This window comes from Orcinus orca, chromosome 10 (assembly GCF_937001465.1).
Source record: "Orcinus orca chromosome 10, mOrcOrc1.1, whole genome shotgun sequence".
NCBI classification, from domain to species: domain Eukaryota; kingdom Metazoa; phylum Chordata; class Mammalia; order Artiodactyla; family Delphinidae; genus Orcinus; species Orcinus orca.
In genome coordinates, this window is record NC_064568.1 from 56,412,600 (window position 1) to 56,430,175 (window position 17,576).

The following is a 17,576-nucleotide window of genomic DNA, read 5'->3' on the forward strand; positions in this document are numbered from 1 at the left end:
TCTGATATCCTAATTAAGGCATAGACTTTGGTAAATTTGATCAATACTCAGTTAATTATGTAATATTACCCACAGCTGAACCATGTAATATGCTGATTAGATTTTCTTGCTTGAATAACTTCTTGCTTTCTCTGGATTTAAGAATTATCTCACTTTTTTATTTTCTTAATTTTCTGTGTAAATTATAGTAATTTACCTTCAAACTCTCTTCCAGAAGAATACATCTGTGACTATGTTCAAGTTTATCAGGTAATCCATCAAATTCAAGGTCATCTTTCTTTTTAGAATGATTGCTGGTGGTGTCCTCTTTGTGTTGCTCCAATCTGGACTTGCTGTGCACTGGACATGAGAGCTGGTGTTTGAGGACTTCCCTCATCAGCATCTCAGGTATTACCTTCACCTCTCTCCTCGGTTGGATCTCTGGTTTCTAGAAACTCATGTACTCCTCTTTCTTGGTTTACTCCCTCAACTTATTGCAGTATGTCCTCCAGTAGCTTCCTTAGCAAAGTTGTATGGGAGGAAAATCATTTGAGGCTTTGCATATTCTAGCTTCACAATTGATTGATAGTTTGCCTGAGTATAGAATTCTTGATTGGAAATAATTATCTTTCAGAATTTTGAAGACATTGGTCCATTATCTTCTAGGTTCTAGGATTCTATTGAAAAATTCACTGCCATTCTGAAAACCATCCCTTTGTATATTATGTACTTTTACATTCTGAAAGATTTTAGGATTTTTTTTGTTCTCACTATTATGAAATTTCACAACAATATGCCTTGGCAGGAAGTTTGTTTTTATTTATTGTCCTGACTCTTGTCAGGATCTCTCAGTCTGGAAATTAGTGTTCCTTAGTTCTGGGATATATTCTTGAATTATTTCTTTGACAATTTCTTCTCTATTTTCCATGTTGTCTCTTTCTGGAACTCCTATTAATTAGTTGTTGGATGTTCATGACTTATCCTCTCTTTATTATGTTTTATTTTCTATTTTCCTTCTCTGTATTTTAGTTCTACTTTCTGGGTGTTTTCCTTAATTTCATCTTTTAACTCTTCTATTGAGGTTTTCATTTCTGCTATAATATTACTATTTTTTTCAAAACCACTTTTTATTCTGTTTTCTCTCTTAAATAGCATTTCATTTGTTTCATGGATATAATATGTTCTTATCTGTCTAAGGATATTTATAGTATTAACTTGAAGTTTGATCCTTCCTGTACAGCTCTGGTTCCTCTAAGTGGCTTTTCCCCCTGTGTGTTGTTGTTTTCTGTATTCTTCATATTAGAGATTTTCCTTGAATGTTGGTATCATTAATTTTTCCACTTATGTTTAATAATGGGAGACTCTAAAGTTGATGGAAGCTCTGAATGTGTGTAATGACCAGCGTAGGCTCTGGGTTACAGAATCCCTGAGGTTAGTAGATTTGGATATTTTCTGTTAAGTTGGTCAGAGTTCTCCAATACAGGCTCTTTCAATCTCCTGTCCAGAGGCAGGTATAGATCTGATTGCCAATGTTCCCAGGGTAGAGGGCTGGACACGTAGGTGGAGAGCATCTTAGAATACTGTGAATTCCTTCATTTAATCTTTTTTTTTTTTTTTTTTTTGTCATGGATCCTCTCTGCTGAACTGTGCCTAATACTCAGATAAAGAGACCCTGCATTTTACCTTTTCCAGAGAATAAACTTCCAGACTTCTGCCAGGATGGGAGAAGGGCATCTTGCCCAAGTACATGGCGTGGGAGAGGGGATATAGGAACCCAACCACTTTTCACACATCCTTCAACCAGTCTCCTTGTATCAGCATTCTCTTCACCTCCCACTTTCAGAGGGTTTCATCAATTCTTGGACATTTTGATGAATCTTAAGCTAGCTTTCTCCACTGTTGGCTTAAGATTCAGCTTTCTTGAGTTTTCCAATTTGATTGCCACTTGACTATTTGTCTTCATGTCTCCAAAATTCTGTTTTTTAATTTCCTTTTCTGCTCCATCATTATAGTTTTACTTTTATTGATGCTGCAGTCAGATTTTAAGAGGACTGTGTTCAATCCACCACCTTTATATAGAAGTCATTAAATTCTCACTATATATTAGTGAGAATATATATATAATCTATTATATATGTATACTATACATATTAGATTCTTCACCATGTCTTGGTAAGAAGATAATCCCCATTTTACAGCTGAGAAAACAAAGGCATGACATCACCCAGTTAGTGCAAGATTCAAACCTAGATCTTCTGAGTTCAAATCCATTGTTCTTTCCATCACCCCATTCTGCTTATCTTAAACTTAAAATGTGAAGAAAAAAAAGTTGGTCATGATATTTCAGTGACACTAGAACAAAGGATGGAGTAGCAAGCTGAGTATAAAACAAAGTAGAATTAATGAAGTAACTGAAGAAATAAAACTTTGTTTTACTCTGAAGATGTAAAACTATGTATCTCTAAAGAATTTCCCTAAGTAAAATGGAATCTAGGTTACCCAGCCAAAAGAATACATGACCAAACTCCTGCCAAAACGTTGCATCTTTTAACCCCAGAGTTACTAAAGTTAAATAGTTATTTCATTCTAAGTAACATAAATCCACTTAAGTTGGCTCTCACACAGGCAACAAGAAATCATCTCATGAACACTCAAGGACAGGAAACCTCAAATCTTATGTCTAAAAATTATTAAATCTGGAAAAAGACTAAGTTAGAAAATTGGTTTGCTGGGAAATTTAAAAACATCATAATTTTAAGTTTAATGGTTATTAAATGCAAACAAAGTGTTAAGGCCATATAGGTTTGGTTTCCTCTCTAGAAGATCAACATGAAAATAATTTCCAAAATATTTTCTTTCTGTGTATGAACATCATGGAAACTTCTGTGCAGAATCTAGCATAGTTCACTTGCTTGAACCATGTTGTGTTACTAATTTACATTGCTGGATATTTTGTTGTTGTTTTTTAATTTTTAAACTTTCATCTGGAAATTACACAATTTTCTCCAAAAGAAAATTCTTATGCATATTTCCTGGCTCTGAAATATGGTTTTGTAACCACAGAACAAATATTTCTTTACCTATTGATTTTTTTCCCCATTTCACAAGCATGTGCATTTTAAATGGCATTCTGCATGGCTCTGAATGGTACCCTCCCTTAGCAGAGTCACTGATAGAGCCGTGAGGGGCTTAGTGAATATACTAAATATGCTTTCCAAAAATAGATTCCAATTCTTATACATTTTCAGCAATGACTGTTGTTTGAATGTTTACAAGGTAACATAGATCAAATTTTGAGACTGACCGTTTGGTGGTGTCTCCTGGATAGCTTCAACCCATACTGGTAAAAGTATATCTATCATTATCAATTGATATTCCATCCTTGTCTGAGAACTAAGTTAGGATTAAGTAATATTTTGAACAGCCAAATTTGTTCTGTTTCTTGATTTTGTCTATGGAAAACCCTTTCAGTTGTGTTCAGATCTGGCTTTCTTCTGAGCTTGGCATTTCTGCTTTGGTTCCAAACTGTGAATTACTCTAACCGAAGTAATGGGTTGCTTTGAGCATCATTTCTTTTAAATTGAGGTAACCCTGTTTTATAACATTATATTGATTTCACTTGTACAACATTGTATTTCAACTTCTGAATATACTATAGTGTTGAACATCATTTTTAATTGGAGAGACAGAAATTCCAGCATAGCTCCAGATCATAAGTCTTTTTGCCAAAAATTTTCCCGAGTGACAGCAAGTGTGTATTTGTGATTTATTGGAGAGTTTGGGTGTCCCAGAATGATGAGTAGGAAAATGAGCACTTTAAGGCAAATGGTGAACTGACTCAGAGAGGCTCCTCCAATCCTTTGAGGTCACTTGCCCTCTTAGGAAGGGTGTGTGTGCATGTGTACGTGTGTGTGTGTGTGTGTGTGTGTGTGTGTGTGTGTGTGTTTTCTGGAATTACAGAAACTATGATCACTGGTCTATCAGGTTCCATATTGAACCTCTGGTCCCAAAATGAAATGGCCAACATTTCTGTGCTCAGAACAGTTAAAGTCCCTAAACAATTTTCAAAGTCTTTTATCCGAGACATTTCTATGAGTAGGCACAGAGATCCTGAATGCATCATACAATTGGACTGAAGCCTGGAAATTTACCCCAGTGTGTTTGAACAAACCATAGCCCACAAATACCATATTTTTTATATTGGAACATTCCTTTCCTTTTTTAAAGAGACTTAGCATCTGTCTTATCCCTTTTGCACATTCTTGAATAGTTGAAGTATCAGTCTCAAAAGTCTTTTCAAAATTTCACTTTTATCCTTTTACAAGACTAGGAAACAATAGATCAAGAAGGTAAATGCTGGATCCTCAATTTAAACTGTATTAAACATGTTTTTTCAGCTTATAAGAATCCTTTATCTCTCTGTCTGTCTCTCTCTCACACACACACAAAACACATGTAAACAAGCACATGCACACATACACACAGTATATATAACATGAGTAATAATGTTATTTATGGAGTTAACAATGTCAAATGATTACAGTACAGTCTATTTATTATATACACTCACATATACAGATAATATATGAGTACACATCTTTTCTGCTTTAGTTGATCATATAGTGAGATGAACTATGTTGATATGGGAGGACAGAATCAGGTAAAATACAGTTGAATCTGATGATTTCAGATATTTTCTGAATAACTGCAATTATTCATTCACCAAACTTTTGAATATTTTCTAGATGTCCCAGACTCTGTTCTAGGCTTTTGGAATATAAAGATGAAAACCATCTGCCTTGGGCTTCCCTGGTGGCGCAGTGGTTGAGAGTCCGCCTGCCGATGCAGGGGACACGGGTTCGTGCCCCGGCCCGGGAAGATCCCACATGCCGTGGAGCGGCTGGGCCCGTGAGCCATGGCCGCTGAGCCTGCGCGTCCGGAGCCTGTGCTCCGCAACGGGAGAGGCCACAACAGTGAGAGGCCCACGTACCGCAAAAAAAAAAAAAACAAAAAAACAAAAAAAAAACCATCTGCCTTGTGTAGGAGACAGAGACACAAACATAAGTTACAGTTCATGAGACAAATATTGTAAAGAGATTTCTGAGCAATGTGCTAGGGGAGTGCTGTAGACTGAATGTTTGTGTCCCCAGAATTCATAGGTAGAAATTGAATCCCCAATGTGGTGGTGTTTTGGGGGTGGGGTGTTTGGGAAGTGATTAGGTCATGAAGACAGAGTCCTCGTGAACAGGATTAGTGCCCTCATAAAAAAGACCCCACAGAGCTCTTTTGCCCCTCCTGCCATGAGAGGACACAGCAAGAAGACAGCTATCTGTGAACCAGACACTGAATCTGCCAGTGCCTTGGAGTTCCCAGCCTCTAGACTGTGAGAAATAGATTTCTGTTGTTTATAAGACACCATGCCATGGGATTCCATTATAGCAGCCCAAACTGACTAAGACAGGGAGCAAAAATTTAAGCTACTATCCTACATGATGGAGCTTTCACAGAAGGGACACATTTCACTTGAAACGTGAAGCATGAGCAAAACTAGCCTGGCTTAGAAAAGGGTCAAATGCATTCCTGGAAGAAGTGCTACATCATGCCAATGGGGGTTGAGCAGATTTTATTTATAAGATGCCCAAAATATAAATCAATTGATTTTTGTAAGCGGGATATTTTTATTTATGGAGCCATCCTTGGAGTCATCTTGGGCTCCTCCATTCTCACATATACCATATCCAAGCTACTGGCAAATGTTATTGGCAAAATCTCTATGTTCAAAACACATCCCAAATCAGACCACTTCCCCCCATCTCCATTACTACTAGCTATCATCTCTTGCCTGGACTACTACAAAAACATTTCAGTTGGTTGTGTTGTTTTTCTGTTGCTGTGTAACAAATTACCACAAACCATGCACATGTATTATCTCACAATTTAAAACCATGCACATTAATTATCTCACAGTTTCCATGGATCCGGAAGGAGTCTGGAAATAGCTTAACTGACCCTGCTCAGCATCTGACAGTCTGTAATCAAGATGTTGGCAGGCTGCATTCTCATCTGGAGGTTCAACTAAGGAAGGATCCACCTCCTAGTTAACTCAAATAGTTAGCAAAATTCAGTGTCTTGTGGTTGTAGAACTTAGGGCTCAGCTTCTTACCAGCTCTTGGCTGGGGACTGCCTTGCCCATAGGTCCTAGAGGTCTCTGACACATGGCCCACTCCTAGGCCATAGATGGTTTGCTTCTTCAACAGAATCAAGAGAATGTCTCACATTCCAGTCTGCTAAGATGAAGTCTTATGTAATGCAACATAACTGTGACATTGAATCCCATCACCTTTGCCATATTCTGTTCATTAGAAGTAAGTCATAGGTTCTGCCTGAATTCAGGGAGAGTACCAATACGAGGGTATAGCTTATTAGAAATCAACTTAAAGAGTGTCCACTACATTGGTCTTTCAACTTCACTTATGTCCTCCAACCGTTTATTCTCCATGCAGTAGCCAGAGTGATCCTTTAAAAATGAAAACTAACAATACCATTCTTTTGCTCACAACCCTCTACTGGCTTAGAATAAGGCCTATGAGATCATGCATATATGAACACTGGCTACCTAACTTGCTTCATTTTTCACCAGTCTTTCCCCTGCTTATTTCTCTTCAGCCACATGGGAATCTTTGTTGCTCCTCAACCATGCCAAGCACGCTTCTGCTTGAGGGTCTTTGCAGCTATTTTCTATACCTCAAACACTACCCCAACAGAACTTTATGACTTGAACCCTCTCTTCATTTAGGTGTTTGTTCAAAAGTCACTTTCTCAGAGAGCACTTCTCAGAATCCTCCAATCTAAAATATCCCCTCCACTATGCATCTCTACATCTTTCCCATACCATATTTTATTCCTAGCTCTTATCTCTAGAATATACTTGTTCATCTATTCATTGACTGTCTCTTCCACTAGAACTTAAGCTTCATGAGGACAGGGACCTTGTCTATCTTATTCACTATTGTTTTCCCCGTGTCTACGTCATTGCCTAGAATTAAGTTGGCACTTAGCATCTTGTGTGTGAATGAATATTGAAAGGAGTTAAGACACAAAATAAAACTTTTCAAAATATTTTATATTGTCATTGATAATATGTTGAATTCTTCTAGCAAGTGGTGACTAAACCCTAAACTATATCATGAAATCTTTCTCATGATTTGGTTTTATTGGAATAGTGAAGAACAATCAATATCTCAAGTGAGATTTAAAGTCACCTGGGCAACCTCAGAGTGGTTGATATTTCTTAGTTGTCAAATGATCAGAATTAACATTACTAATAGTGGAGAACTGGACTTTAACACAAAAGGAGGCAATAATGGAAAAAGAAGAGATAAAGACATAAGACATGTAGAAAACAAATAGCAAAATGTAAATAGCAAAGGAAATTCTACTTTATCAGTAATTACATTAAATATAAGTGATTAAACACTCCAATTAATAGGCAAAGATTTGTAGAATGGATTTTTTAAATGATTCAAATATATGCTGTCTACAAGCAACATACTTTAGATTCAAGACAAATAGGTTAAAAGTAAAATGATAGAAAAACATATACCATTCAAACGGCAATCAAAAGAGAGCTGGACTGGCTATATTAATATCAGACCAAATAAACTTTAAGATAAAATTTTTACTAGACAAAAAAAAACAACACATTTTGTAATGATAAATTGGTCAATGCATCTGGAAGATATAACAATTATAAACTTATATGTACCTGACAACAGAGCCCTCAAATTCATGAAGCAAAAATGTCAGAATTTAAGGGAGAAGTAGAAAATTCAAGAGTAATAACTGGACACACCAATACTCTACTTTAATAATGAATAGAACAGCTGGACAGAAGATTACCATGGAGAAAGAAGATTTGAACAACACTACAAACCAACCTGACATAACAAACATCTATAGAACACCCAACAAATGCTAAATACACATTCTTCTCAAGTGAACTTGGAGTATTCTTCAGAATGGACCATATATTAAGCCTTATAAAAGAAGTCTTAAAAAATTTAAAAAGATTGAAGTCATACAAAGTATGTTTTCTGACCATAAAAAAAAATGAAGTTAGAAATCAATAACAGAAGAAACTCGGGGAAATTCATAAATACTGGAAATTACATGACACACTCATAAACAACTAATGGGTCAAAGAAGAAATCACATGACCTTAGGAATACTTTTAGATGAATGAAAACAAAAGCACAACATATAGCATAACTTATGGGATACAATGAAAGCAATGCTCACTTTATAGTTCTAAATGCCTATGTAAAAAGAAAAAAGCTCTCAAATCAATAACCTACCCTTTCACCTTAAGAAACTAGGGAAAGAAAGAACAAACTTAACCCAAAGCAAGCAGAAGGAAGAAAATAATGAAGATTACAGCAGAAACAAATGAAATAGGGAATAGAAGAACAATAGAGAAAATAAAAACACCCAAACTGTGGTTCTTTGAAAGCACCAAAATAATTGACAATATTTAGCTAGGTTGACAAAGAAAGGAAGAGGACTCAGAGTACTAAAACCAAGAATGAAAGAGGTGATACTATTACCAACCCAACAGAAATAAAAAGGACTATAAGGGATTATTATAAACAATTGTATACTAACAAATAAGATAACCTAGATGAAATGGACAAATATCTAGAGTGCCAGGAAAAATCAATGTGGAAAGAATAGTCCAGCAAATAGTGCTAGGTCAACTGGTATTCACATGCAAAATAATGAAGTTGGTCACCTACCTCATAACATATACAAAATTTAACCCAAAAAATGGATCAAAGACCTAAATATGTAAGAGTTAAATCTATAAAACCCTTATTAGAGTAAGCCTATGTGTATATCTTCATGACCCTGGATTAGGCAATGGTTTCTTAGATATGACACCTAAAGCATAATCCGCCAGAGAAAACATAAACTGGACTTTATAAAAATTTAAAACTTTTATGCATCAAGAAAGTGAAAAGAAACCCACCAAATGGGAGAAAATATTTGCAAATCATATATCTGATAAGGGTCTGGTATCCAGAATATATGAAGCATATTTATAGCTCAATAATAAAATGCAGCCCAATTAAAAACTGGGCAAAGGTTTTGATTAGATAATTCTCCAAAGAAGATAAACAAATGACCAATAGGCACATGAAAGGATGCTCACCATCATTAGTCATTAGAGAAATGCAAATCAAAATCACAGTGAGAGCAATTTCTCACCCACTAGGATCACTTTAATCAAAAAGGTGGACAATAACAAGTGTTGGGAAGGTTGTGAAGAATTTGGAACACTCCAAGATTGCTGGTGTGAATAAAATGGTGATCTTTATTCTGTTAAAAATTCTGGTAATTCTTCAAAATTTTAAACATAGAGTTACCATAACGTCTGGCAATTCCATTGTAGGCATATAGTCAAGAAAATTGAAAACATATATTCACACAAAAACTTGTACAGGAACGTTCAGACCAATATTATTCATAATAGCTAAGAACTAGAAACAATTAGAATGTCCATCAACTAATAAATGGATAAAGAAAATGTGATATATCCATACAGTGAAATATTTTTCAACTATGAAAAGGAGTGAAGAATACTGCTATGACATGGATGAACCTTAAAAACATGCTAAGTAGAAGAAGGCACACACAAAAGGCCACATATGATGTGATTCCCTTTATATGAAATTTCTAGGATATGCCAATTGCTAGAGACATAAAGGAGATTTTTGGTTTCCAGAGGTTGGTAGGAGGAGGGAATGAGGACTTACTGTTAGTTTTCATGCAGTTTCTTTTAGGAGTGATGAATATTTTTGAATTAAGTAGTGGTGATGAATGTATAACCTTGTGAATTTACCAAAAACCCTGAAATATATACTTTTAAAAAGTGAATTTGATGGTATTTAAATTATATGTCAATTTTAAAAAAAGAATCTAAGAACCTAGGAAATTCATAAAGAAGGAATCATTGTGAGGAATCATTTAAGTGACTAAAGAGACATGGCTCTTCGTAGAGTCCACAGCAAGTGTGGGAAACCTCATCCGGTTGCTAGACCTACCTTGGACCTGATCTCATTCAATCTTAGCATTGCTCTGATCATAATGGCTGTGATAGGAGAGAAAACCTTTCCCCCCATTCCCTTCCCTGATGGTGGATGCTGTTCTTCACTTTGTCCAAATGTCCCCCACTCCGCTCAAGAAAGCAATCTGCTACTCCTTTTTTCCTCCATTTTTCTTTCTCATCCTTTCCCCTGCTCTTTTTTTCTCATGCCCCTCCTCTGTCATTCATGCTTTTCTTTCTCTTTTTCCATCTACTCACCTCTCTGTCTCTATTTCCCATCCTTTGTTCCCATCTATTCTTTCTTCTCATCCTCTTTGTTTCCTCTCTTAACTGGCCACAATGTGGAAATAAAACATATTTTAAAGTATTTTTGTAAGACATGTACTTTTTGGCTGTCTTTGCATAGGTAAAAAAAGAAGTGATTTTGATTTTAATAATTCTTTAAGAAAAAACAGCTCTAAATTAATTACAAGGTTGGTTTTGCTTTGGGAGATGTAACCAGCAATTAAAAAAACCATTATCCACCCATGCTATATGACTAGTTACAAATAAATAATTGAGGTAAGATACTTTCATGAACATTATAAAGTGATTTGTAAATATGAGCAGATATTGCGGGTAAACACTGATAATATCTAGTGTGGTGGTACTCACTGACAGTTCTTAATTATCATTCAGCTGTTTTATGTGTAGACATGCCTGAGTTAACCATTTAGGCTACAAAGCAAAAGCCTCCCACACAGACAGTTTTGTTTGACGCATAAACCTGATCACATTTACCCTCAGGAATGTCCTTTTTGAATTAAAAAAACACAGTACGGGTTGCAAGCTCGCCTGTTGTGAACCCATCTTCAGAATACCGATTATTCTCTGTCGTTCATCTGGAAGAGCGAGTAAGTACAAAAAGAATACCATTAACCACCAGTTGTCATCTTCAAATAAAATTCTCATCTCTGGCTTGAATGTTGCAATGAAAGAGTCACTGTTTTCTTGTGCGAATAGGTCAAGAGAAATGCTTATTTTTTTCTTAACTGTCATTTTATGAAAAGAGCCTATCTATTTGTTGACAAAACATTAAGAAAACGAACTGGTTAAGTTTCACAGGACTTCAAGATTGAAATTCTAGTGCCCAAAGTAGCAGTGTCAGAGTGATGAGGCATCCAGATAATGATCTCAGAAACCTTCCCAAACAATGTGACTATTTCAGTAGAAGGAGGGAGGGGGGAAAAGAGTGACTTAATTCTTTGGTCTGTCCCTAAGAGGCCATCTATCCTGTCTTGGAGAGACAAAGTGCTTTACTGTGAGGATCACTTTGGTGGTGTATTGGTACAACTCTTACTGAAAGATTAGAATTATTTTAAAATGTTAAGTTTTAGGCACTCTGAGGAGGGCTGAAGAACATGGACTCCCATTGACTGGTTCCAGTAGTCAGCCCACTGGCACCTTTAAGATTCCCCCAGTGTCGTTTGAGAAGCTTCGTATTCACTTGTCTTCCTTAAGCCTCACAAAGGCTCTGTGTCTGGGTCTGCTGGCTGTTCAGCAAGAATGTTTCCTCTTCTTCCTGCACACAACGCTAGACCACATTTCCCAGGCTCCCTTGCGGTTAGTTGTGGCTGTGAGTCTGAATTCCAACCAATGGAACACGTGCAGAAATGATTTGTGCCATTTCTGAGCCAAGCCTTTTAAGAGATGGCTATGTCTCCTCCTCGCTCTATTTCTTCCTTTACTGACTGGATGCTGATGAAAGTGAGTCCTCAGGGAAGCGAGGGCTACATGGCACCCAGGACACAGTACAAAGGGGCCTGAGGTGCAGGAGAGCCTCCCATCACCCAGAAACAACTTACCTGAGCAAGAAATAAACTTGTATTAGGCTTGCATATTTTATATTTTGAGGTCTATTTATTACAACTGCTAGGATGACCCTAACTAATAAGGCACTTGGGTAGCTAGCAATTAAAGGAGGCAGCGCCAATGGATGTACCTTCTTGAAACTCATGGGAAACATTTCAGAAACATAATCCTTTCACCTTTTCTTTCTTTTGTTTCTCATTTTTAGTCTACCATTGGCTCACTTTGTATTTTCATGTTTTAACTGATTAATTTGTTGGTAGTGATAGCTCTTCTATAAATCTTGTCACCTCCACCCCCACCCCCCAAACACACACCAAATAAGACTGAGTTTGGAAAAAGTCACCAGGAAAGATTTTCATAAATTCTCCAAGGATGAAAATGAGAGTGATGGGAGCTTAGTGAGTGAGAGGCTGAGTGGTGATTAATGGGAGGCCTCAGGGAGCATACAGGGGCCTTGTTTCCCCACAATGATGGTGAGAAGACACAGCTGCTCATTAAGGATGATGGTGGATTATTTTCAGGTATGTTAAGTTTTTAAATTCTCATTCAACAAAATGCACATTGTTTACATTCCATCTACCTATTCAACTGTCAAAAAGTAGATGTAGGCGTAGCATGAACAGCCTGCTGGATAGCATGAACCATCTAATTTATAGTCTTTTTTTCTTGCTTCTTGGGGATTTTGATTTTATTAAATATGGTAATGGATAGTAACTTAGGGAGCGTTCAGGTAAAGAAACTGATCCAGAGTGCCTACTCAATGAAATTGATCTGATAATTTCTGCAGTTTAAGAAATAATTTATTTTAAATTGTTTTATTTACCTGGATATAGATTAAAATGTGAACATTTTTATTAAAAACACTGTCTTCAATTTAAAATACACAATCTTTGAAGCATTGAGTTATGAGACAAGTGTATATCACATTTTATTGTAAGAAAGCTGAATGAAAAATTCTGGAAATATTTGTTGAACCCTTCTGTATATCAGGTGCTGTTACACTTGTCTCCCATGGGTCAACCAAATCTACACGCTTTATTTTTCCATACATTTTAGTAGTAGAATACACAAATATATACTAACACCTTCCAAGGTTTTGTGACACCATCTTATATATAAATCTTATATATACTAGGCAGAGTGCACAGATGATAGTAAATCTAAATGAATGAATTTTTATCCCTCTTGATCTTATTTTATTTGTGTCGTAGGCCAGGTTCCTGAGAAACAGACTCTGAGATTCTAAGAGAGTCATTCAGAAGTTTAATTTGAGGGTGCTGTCAGGAATGGTACTTGTGAAGAGTAAGGAAAGCAGAACAGGCAAAGGGAGAAGGTAAACCATGATGCAATTGCAAAAGAAGCCTCAGCTGATCCCATGAGGAGCTTAGGAACTGGGATGGTCCTTCAGAGTTGTTCCAAACTGAGACAAAGTGTCTGGGTCTTTTTGGATGCAGGCTATCCCCAGGGTGGAGCATAATCTTGGGCAAGGTAGCTTCCTTCAGCTGAGGACAATTTTGGAAAAGGAACTGAGTTGTGAGCCATCAGCTGCCAATATCCCTCAGCAGGAGGGGTGAGTTCCTTGATCCAAGAGGGATGTGTTGGGCACACAGCATCCACTGTCAGCACACTATGTGAGATTGTATCATTTTGTCATAAAAAGAGAAACGACAGGATAGAAATAAGCAAAGGGAGAAATGAGGGTAAAAAGGGAAGAGAAGGAAAATAATACATCAGTATTTTGGGAAAAAGGGAAAGTATAGTTTTCACCGAAAGGCCTCATCCAGGTCCTCTTCTTCTGTGAAGTATCAGTATTTGGGAAAAAGTATCAGTTTTTGGGAAAAAGGGAAAGTAAATAAATCTAAAAATAAAAATTTGTGTGTACCAGCCACTGTGATTTCACGCACAGCACATTCCTGGGGAAGGTAGTTGCTAAAATGGCCAAGGTCACAGAATGAGAGTTTTGGAAAACACCTGTGAATCAGAGGATTGTGCCATAACCTTCAAAGCACATGAAAATGAATGGAAATGCATCCTGTTAAACTATTTCCTAACAGAGGTCATTCAGTCATAAGAACACTTTCAGAGCACGAAGAAGCAGGTTTGTTGAATATTGATGCTGTAAGTGAAAGAACTTAAATTTAGCAAATTTGAATCTTGGCTTATCTATGAATTGTCAACTTTTAATCATCCTATGGATGATTTGTTTTTGTTTTTTTGGGGTTTTTTTGCGGTATGCGGGCCTCTCACCATTTTGGCCTCTCCCGTTGCGGAGCACAGGCTCTGGACACGCGGGCCTAGTGGCCATGGCTCACGGGCCCAGCCGCTCCGCGGCATGTGGGATCTTCCTGGACTGGGGCACGAACCAGTGTCCCCTGCATCGGCAGGTGGACTCTCAACCACTGCGCCACCAGGGAAGCCCTATGGATGATTTTTAAATGATGTCCATTTGGCTTTGGAATTTCTTACAAGAATTTTGGGAGGAGCCCACTGATCATCTTGGTTTGGGTTTCCCCAGAAACGGACCTGAGACAAAAATTCAAGGGCTAGTAGTTTCCTGGGGAAACTATGTGGTTTTATTTGTTTGTTTGTTTTTTTGGTCTTTCAAAAAGCTGTATTTGGCATAAGCTAATGCCACTGCTAGTGCTGCCAGTGGCCAGGCACAGACACAGAAGGTCCTGAGGAGCTGGGCAGAAAGGAGAATGTGCAGGCAGAGCAGGAAATAGCCAGCTCACATCCCTGTCCCAGGACCCCAGAAGGATAAAGGCCGTGCAGTAAAGGGTAACATACAGTCCTCCTCTTTGGTCACACAAAGGCCCTATCATGGGCCTGGGAGGTGAGATGGCTGAGGGGTGCAGGCTCTGCCCTCGGACTCCAAGCTTTAGGCTCATCACATTGAGGTGGTAATGCAGTGAGAGGCGAGGCAAGGAGACAGAGCAGTCAGGCTGGTAATCTCTGGCTCCTAGGAGCTGCCCTTGTCCTTGTCATCCATGAGGTCATACCACTGGACTGCACCCTGGGAAAGGTCTATCTCAGCGAGGTCCAACTGCACCTTCCTCAGCAGCTCACGCTCTCTTGACATGAAGGAGGAACTAGACTTCACAGAGACATCCAGCTTTCGCCGAAAGGCCTCATCCAGGGGCAATTTCCACTCAAACTGTTCATTGAATTCAGGATTTAGGGTCCTCTTCTTCTGTGAGGACTTCCTCTTGGTGCCCCAGTTCTTGTCTGGCAGTAGCAACAGTGACACGTAGGGGTCGGGGGGATACTGTCCATTTTGTCGAAAGGCCCAGCAACTGTGAATGATGCTGACCAGCTTGCGTTCTTCACTGTAGTACCAAACAGTCAGTTTCACCTGGCCCAGAGTCCAGGCTGGAGCCTCAAGGGGACTGTCACTGTGTGTTAGGCGCTGCCGGAGCTCTGGGGCTGAGGAAGTGTTGTGAGGGAGTCCCCCCACCGCCCCGAGCTCTGGTTCTTTGCTCAGAGAAGAGGAGCTGTGGCTGTAGCTGTGGCTGTGGACTTTCACCCCTGAGTGCTGGGACACCAGGATCCCTAGCTGTGCTTGCAGTAGCTTCTGCCCTGGACCATTGCTGAGCACAAACCAGTGGTCCAAGCAGAGCTGGTCAGCCACGAGGAGCTCAGAGAGAGGCAAGGATAACAAGCCCAGTGTGCCAGTCCCCTCACCCGGAACCTGCAACTCCAGGCTCTCAGAGTTTGGTTTCCTGATGAGAGAGGAGGCACTCCTGACATTTGGAAAACAGTCTTAGTTTTATGAGAAGTATTTCCCAAAGCAAGAGTAGCATAAGGGCTGGGAGGCTTGGTACCTTTTCGGAGCTGCAGGTCCTCAGCTCGCTCCAGGTAGACAGAGAGCAGGGCTGCGCCAGTTCTGCACTCTTCTCAGTCTGGATCAGACGGTTCATCTGCAGCACCGCCTCTAACTCAGCAGCAGTGGGACGGGGGGGTCAGACGCAAGTGTAGGCAGCCAGATGAGACATCCTCCAGGGTCGGCCACTCATCAGGGAAGCCATTGTTTAGGACTGTGGTGAGACTCACTTTACACCTGCCCAGAAAGTCATCCTTGTCCAGGTCCTTGTCAAAAACCTCAATCTCTAGCTCTTGGCCTGGAATTGATGTGACGATCACCTCAAAGGCCTCGTTCCAATGGGGATTGAGATCTTCCTCAACAACGCGGCTCTGGAAGCTTCGTCCTCCCAGATTTAGGAAATGTTAGATGGTAGCAGGTGATGATATAGGGATGGAGAATGCAGCCTATCAAAGGTAGTCAGGAGCTTAACCCTACTGTGAAAAACAAAACACACTGGAGAATTATCTTGACGGAAGGGCAAGGAAGCAGGGGTACTAGTCACCAGGGCTTATTGTTCTCTCAACTTCAGGTCTGCTTTGTGCCCAGGGGGAGCAGTCTCCCTGGGCTTAAGGAAGTGGCCGGGAGGGACAGAGAGGCAGAAACTGACGGTTGGAAGCCTGCAAATCAAGCCTGAGGGGTGCATGCAGGGAACTGTCAAGGCAGCCTCTGCTACATTGATGGTCTGAATGTATTTTTCTTGTTATGATATTAAAGTTGGTTTCCATCCCTGAGAATGTGCCAAGTTGTGGCCAAGGGAGAGAGAGCTGGCTGTGTGCCAAGAAACAGGAGGAAACCCTTGTGAGATTAGACATTTGAGCATGGGCTGGGCACAGGGCCATGGAGGGTTGACAGCAGCCTGAGCAGGCACTCACGCCATAGGAAACGTCCTGTAGATGAGAGCTCATTATGGTCACCAAAGGTGAAAGATGGGGGAAGAGATAAATTGGGAGACTGGGATTGACATATACACACTACTATACATAGAATAGATAACCAACAAGGACCTACTGTATAGCACAGGGAACTCTGCTCAATATTCTATGATAACTTACATGGGAAAAGAATTTGAAAATGAATAGATATATGTATATGTATACATATACATGAATCACTTTGCCATACACCTAAAACTAACACAACATTGTAAATCAACTATAGTCCAATAGAAAATAAATTTTAAAATAAATAAATGAGAGCTCACACGAGTAGTTTCCTCCAGTCGTCCATTTGGACCATAAGACTCCTGAGCTGGAGAATAATGGCAGAGTGGAAAGTTTTCAGGTGGCAGTTACCTTGGTCCTGTGCCAGGTGTATTACTCACTGCTCACAAAACTCCAGCTGGTATTTACCACCCAGCAAAAGGGGAAAGAAAAGAGAAGTTCTTCTGCTGATTTTCATGTCATAGAAGGCATGAAAGAGGAGACAATGCATTGGGGAAGAATGAGAAAATTTTCCCATGGTCTTCATTTATTTTTATCACAGGATATCAGTTGTTTGTACCACTTTAGGGAAAATAAGAATCTAAAGAGTTTTGATTCTTTAACTAAATTTTGTTTATTAGCCTCATATCTAAGGAAATCACATTTAATCAGCTCACTTCCTGAAGAGCTAGTTTGATATCCTTGACTTAGATTACTGCTGTACAGTTAGGGTCAGCTTCCCCCTCTCCTCCCATGCAGAGCTGAAGGGCAATGTTGGGGCTACCAGGACATGCAGTAAAGGATGAACAAGAGACGTCCTGACCCTGCACATTTTCTTATGTCTTCACTAAGAAAATCCCCC

At 39.1% G+C, this 17,576-nt stretch overlaps 1 pseudogene; it reads right to left on the reverse strand.

Moving 5' to 3' along the window:
• Positions 1-14,697: 14,697 nt before the first annotated feature.
• LOC101274864 (extended synaptotagmin-1-like) lies at positions 14,698-16,147 on the reverse strand (annotated as a pseudogene).
• Between the last annotated feature and the right edge of the window lie 1,429 nt (positions 16,148-17,576).